Genomic DNA, 6,593 nt, shown 5'->3' with positions numbered 1-6,593 from the left:
CAAAGCTCTCTTTTAAGCCTTTTACCAGAATTCACTGACTGGCTTTTACAATGGCCCTGTGAGTAGGTATTACCAGAGTCTTCATTTTACAGATGAGAAACTGAGGCACAGGGAGTGTAAGAAATTTGCCCACTTTGGCATGTGTGCTAAGTTCCTGAGTCAGGTTTCAAACACAGTCAGCCTCGCTTCAGAGGATGTAGTTTATAGAAACAGGAGGCAAGGAAAACAGAGACACAGATCATAGGTTAAAGTCAAGAAAAAGAAGGGCAAAGGTAGAAAAGTTAAGAGCCAATAAAGGCCAGATTTGATGGGGAGTTTGGGGATATTAGACAAAGGAGAAAAGCAGTTTGTTGATACAAGTGTTGTCTATAATTTATTTAAAGAGAGATGAAGAAAACAATTTTTTTTAAAAGATATATTTTTATTGATTTCAGAGAGGAAGGGAGAGGAGAGAGATAGAAACATCAATGATGAAAATCACTGACCAGCTGCCTCCTACATGCCCCCTACTGGGGATTGAGCCTGCACCCCAGGCATGTGCCCTTGACTGGAATTGAACCTGGGACCTTTCGGTCCGCAGGCTGACGCTCTATCCACTGAGACAAACCGGCTAGGGCACAAGAACAATTTTTGAGACTTTATTCTGTATGCTATAACAAGCTTTCACTTTGGCTTTTAGGAAAGACTTCAGTAAAGATTTAAATTGTTACTTTTGGTTTTGGAATTGTATTTCATTGAATGAAAATGATTCTTTGAGGATGGCCTCAAATTAAGAGAGGAAGAGTCAAGATGAAAGGGTGGTTCTTGGCTTTTGTTTTTCTTCTTTCTATGATTCTGTACCCTACACCTACTAAATCATCTCCATGTACTAAGCTGACCTCATGTAGTCATAAGGAAACTTGGTGACAATTTCAGAAACCATTGTTACATGATGTTTGAAACTTTAAACAGCCATAGGAAACACTTATTACTATCATGATTTTATAAGCTAGGCCGGCTTTCTTGTTGAAATGATGGTATGAAGTGGTGTTATGTAAATGGAGCATGCATGGACCAACAGCATGGGCCAGTGTCACCTGGTAGCTCGTTAGACATGCAGATTATCTGTCTCTACTCCAGGCCAAAGGGAATGCAGCACAGAATTCTGTAATTAACGAGATAATTACGATGCACATTCAAGTTTGAGAATCACTGGTGGATTGCTTAGATGTAGGCCATGATGGTACTTGGATTACCACCAAAATGCAAGGGTAACATTTTGGTCACTACTTAGAGACATGAAATACTAGCCTGGGAAAATTATGTTGTTTGAGATGAGTTATCTACAGAGAATGAAATATATGAAACATTATTTGACTTTAGTCCACCACAAAATGCAAAAGTCAAACTCGTATTTTAACCAAAAGGCTCCTGCACTCCCAATTTCATAAGATTTTCTGAACCTGTTAATGTGATGATGATGAAAATGGATGACGACAGCTGCCCTAACTTAGTGAACCCACAGCTTGCTAGTGGCAGGAAAAAAAAGGTGTTTAGTCCTGCAGGATTTTTTTTTTTTTTTTTACAAAATGATTTCCTGACACATACTTTACATCCCAATACTGTGCCTCTTGCTGTACCCCACATGCTCTGTGCTATTTATTTACGTTTTCCTCTATGGCTACAGTGATGTTTCCCTTCTGTTTGGAATGCCTTTCAAGCATCATCTCTGCCACAATTCCTTTTCTTATCTCCTCTGCCCTGGCCCAATCCTCACACACACTAGTTCAGCACTCTCATAAATGAGCCTTTTTTAAAATAGCATTTGTATTGATATATTAACATGTTCCACGTGCATGTGACTTTCTACCCTCCTAAACCCTAAGAGCCCTGAGGTCAATACTGTCATTTGCACATTTGTAAACCCAGCTCGGACGCAGTGCCTGCCATTTAGCAGGCACTCATTATAAATTTGATAAACTCAACTAATCAGATCACACAAAGCCATGAACCTGAAAACCAACAAGCACATGTCTCGTAGTGGCCTCAGCAGACATAAATGTGACTTAGATTGTGAACCAAACGCCAAGCACTTTCTTCATAGAAAAATCCCTCAGGTCTTCCACACTTTTATTTTAGACACCATTTAAAAAAGTGCTTGCTTATTTGATTTCCCAGCACACAGAAAATTAAAAGCAGCAATTTGGAGGCAGTAAGAGGTGATGCTAGAGGCAAGCATAGTAACAAAAAGAAGTTATAGCTGCTGACTCAAGGTTATACAAAGGTGATAGCAAATGTAAAAATGAGGCACCTTTTTCAAAATTAAATTGTGGACATCAATCTCTAGTATGTTCTTTGACTAGGGATAAATTAAATTATAAATCAGCTGTTCAAAAAAGACAACTATAAAACTTAATGTGTTTGGACATTAATCCATGTACTTCTACATAATTCTCATATTAATGGGACAATCACAAAAATATAGGAAATATTTTTAAAATATGTTTTTATTGATTTTTAGAGAGATGGGGAGGGAAAAGGAGATGAGAGAGAGAGAGAGAGAGAGAGAGAGAGAGAGAGAAAGAGAGACATCGAAGAGAGAGAAATACATTGATTGGCTACTTCCTGGGGAATGAGCCCGCAATCCAGGCATCTAGCCTGACCAGGAATCAAACCAGAGACCTCTTGGCGCATGGGACGATGCTCAACCAACTGAGCCACACTGGCCAGGGCAGGAGTTATTTTGAACTAAATAATAATAAAAATATGCCATGGTAGAACTGTTGAATGTAGCTGTAACAGGGAATAGGGATAAATGCACAGCCTTAAATAAAAATATTTTAAAATGGAGCAAAAATACATAAAGATAACAAAACAAAAATAAATGGGGAATAATAAAGAAAAGATCAAGGATTAATGAAATAGGTAAGGTACTCACAATTGAGGAAATGAAGAAAGTCTAAATTTGTTCCTTGCAGAAATTACTAAAATTAACTTATCTCTAATTACTGACTAAGCTAGTGGTATTGCTTCAGTTATAAATTTCTGGATTCCACATAGTGAATACAGCTATTTTACTTATTCATTCAATATTTATTTATTACCTCTTCTGCACCAGTAGATGAGAAAAGGAAGAGTCCTGACTTTAAAGAGCATATGTTATTAAAGCAAAGTGAAGAAAAAGAAAATAAACCATTTAAAATCACATATGTAACTACCAGACAAATATAAAAATAAAATAAACATGAAAACATACCAACTAACAATGATTTTTTTTAAAAATTCTTTATTGTTTAAAGTATTACATATAGTATGACATACCTCCCCTTTTCCCACCATTGACTTCTCCCCAGCAACTCCCACCCCCCAGCACATGCCCTCACTCCCATAGTGTCTGTGTCCGTTGGTTATGCTTATATGCATGCATACAAGTCCTTTGGCTGATCTCTTAACCCCCCATCCCTGCCTTCCCTCTGAATTCTGATGGTCTGTATGATGCTTCTCTGTCTCTGGATCTATTTTTGTTCATCAGTTTATGTTGTTCATTATATTCCACAAATGAGTGAGATCTCATTTGTGGAATATAATGCCAATGTGATATTTATCTTTCTCTGGCTGGCTTATTTCGCTTAGCATAATGCTCTCCAGGTCCCTCCATGCTGTTGTGAATGGTAAGAATTCCTTCTTTTTTTACTGCAGAGGGGTATTCCATTGTGTAGATGTACCACAGTTTTTTAATCCACTCATCTGCTGATGGGCACTTAGGCTGTTTCCAAATCTTAGCTATTGTAAACTGTGCTGCTATGAACATAGGGGTGCATATATCCTTTCTGATTGGTGTTTCTAGTTTCTTGGGATATATTCCTAGAAGTGGGATCACAGGGTCAAATGGGAGTTCCATTGTTAGTTTTTTGAGGAAACTCCATACTGTCTTCCACAGTGGCTGCACCAGTCTGCATTCCCACCAGCAGTGCACGAGGGTTCCTTTTTCTCCACATCCTCTCCAGCACTTGTCGTTTGTTGATTTGTTGATGACAGGTGTGAGACAGCCATTCTGACAGGTGTGAGATGGTATCTCATTGTAATTTTGATTTGCATCTCTCTGATGATTAGTGACTTTGAGCATGTTTTCATATGTCTCTTGGCCTTCTGTATGTCCACTTTTGAAAAGTGTCTATTTAACTCCTTTGCCTATTTTTGATTGGGATTGTTTATCTTCCTTTGGTTAAGTTGTATGAGTTCCCTGTAAATTTTGGATTAGGCCCTTATCAAATATAACATTGGCAAATATGTTCTCCCATGCAGCTGGCTTTCTTGTCGTTTTGTTGATGGTTTCTTTTGCTGTGCAGAAGCTTTTTATTTTGATGTAGTCCCATTTGTTTATTTTCTTAGTTTACATTGCCCTACGAGCTGTGTTGGTAAAGATATTGCTACAACATATGTCTGAGGTATTTCTCTCTCTGTCTCTAAAAATCAATAAATCCTTCTCTCTCTTCCTTCCTCTCTCTAAAGTCAATAAGTATATCCTTGGGTGAGGGGAAAAAAAGAAAAAGAAAAAGAGAACCGGATTGGCATTTTAAGCAGGATGGTCTTAATGGTCAGATATTGGTTTCCTTATTTTTCTTACCTTTAATGTTTCCCCCCAGTAAGCTGATTTTGAATGCCTCTACTGATATCTAGGTAGCAAGTATATTGACTACACTGGTTACTAAGGTTCTAAATTGGTCAGGATAGTGGAGAATATATGTTTGGATCTAAATAACATAAGTGCCTACACTTCTGGGGGTAACAAAGAATGCGTTCTTAACTTATTTGAAATATCAGACGAAGAAACAAATTCTTTAAACAAGAAAAAAAAAAGAAAGAAATTTGCAACAGGAAACATCCCCTCCTGATGTCTTATTTCTGTACAGTCCCCCCTCCTGCAGCACTGCTCTACAGCTCCGCCATGCGGATATGAATGGTCCTAGTTTGGGAGTAGGTAAACTGGGAAGGTATAGCATCCACGTTTAGGACCCTATAAGCTTCTTGTGCAAACTTTTCTCTGTTAGTTAAAAAAGGACGGGAGCATTAACTCACTCCATTAAACTTGGGATGTGTCCTCTGAGCAGCAAAAGTCTCACAGACACTTTAATAATACATCCCACTTCAGCGTATTGCGAGGAAGAGGCAGTGATCTCAGTTGCCTGAGAACATAATTTTGCATGACTGAAAGGAAAAATTCCAAATGCATTAGCACACCCTGTCAAAGGGTTCCTGCAGCCTGGACCCACATTGTATCCTGCTCTTTTCATGTTCTTGAAATACTGGAGAATGTTCTCAAAAAGTCGCAGATATATGGCTGAGAGTTTTAAGATCTCAACGTTCAAATATGCAATTTTCTAAGAATACATTGGGCCTATTTAAAAATATATTTCTCAAAAAAATCAAGTCTGTGGTTTCCCATCTCTCCGTCTACAAACTTTCCTTGCAGAGAAAGACATGCCTGACATTCATTTTAATTAATTAATTAATTTTTGTTAACCACTCAGGTGACAGTTATGTGCTAGTTTGCCAGTGGCAGTCTGGACTATGTTTGTTTTGGTTGCTGGGTTATTAATATTGCCTACATTTATTCTCAATTTTTATGATAAACTATGGTCACCTTAACTATGGTGCATTGCCCCAGGTAGCAAATAACTGAGGCACCTTCAGATGTAAATAGAAGATTAAGGTTGGTATTTCAAAAGTGATATTAATGACTAGGTAATAAAATTCTCTTTTTAGGTTTCCCATTATTTACTTTCAACACAATGGAAGAAAAACTAATATAATTGTCAGATGATAGATTATTAAAAAATAATTTTTAGATATTTAAAAATATATATTTCTATTGATTTCAGAGAACTAGGGAGAGGGAAAGAGAGATAGAAATATCAATGATAAGAGAGAATCATTGATTGGCTGCCTCCTGCACACCCCACACTGGGGATTGAGCCTGCAACCCAGCCATGTGCCCTGACCGGGAATCAAACCCTGACCTCCTCGTTCATAGGTTGATGCTCAAACACTGAGTCACACTGGCTGGGCTATTTTTTTTTTTAAGTAGAAGACCCTGGTGTAGAACGTCTAAGGTATTTAGATTTGATTAAATATATTTAAATGAATTATGTAATTCAATTTTAAATTGTTTATATTTACTTTTTTTTAAATTTATTTTTTTATTAAATCTTTATTGTTCAGATTATTACATTTGTTCCTCTTTTTTCCCCCCATAATTCCCCTCCTTCCAGCTCCCACCCCACCCTCCGCCCTCACTCCCCACCCACTGTCCTCATCCATAGGTGCACGATTTTTGTCCAGTCTCTTCCCGCATCTCCCACACCCCTTTTCCCCCCAAGAATAGTCAGTCCATTCCCTTTCTATGTCCCTGATTCTATTATAATCACCAGTTCATTCTGTACATCAGGTTATTTATTCACTTGATTCTTAGATTCATTTGTTGATAGATGCATATTTGTTGTTCATAATTTGTATCTTTACCTTTTTCTTCTTCCTCTTCTTAAAGGATACCTTTCAGCATTTCATATAATACTGGTTTGGTGGTGATGAACTCCTTTAGCTTTTCCTTATCT

This window comes from Myotis lucifugus, unplaced genomic scaffold (genome assembly GCF_000147115.1).
Source record: "Myotis lucifugus unplaced genomic scaffold, Myoluc2.0 scaffold_24, whole genome shotgun sequence".
In the NCBI taxonomy this organism is placed as follows: Eukaryota; Metazoa; Chordata; class Mammalia; order Chiroptera; family Vespertilionidae; genus Myotis; species Myotis lucifugus.
The sequence above is the reverse complement of the archived record's forward strand: the minus strand, read 5'-3'. Positions refer to the sequence as shown.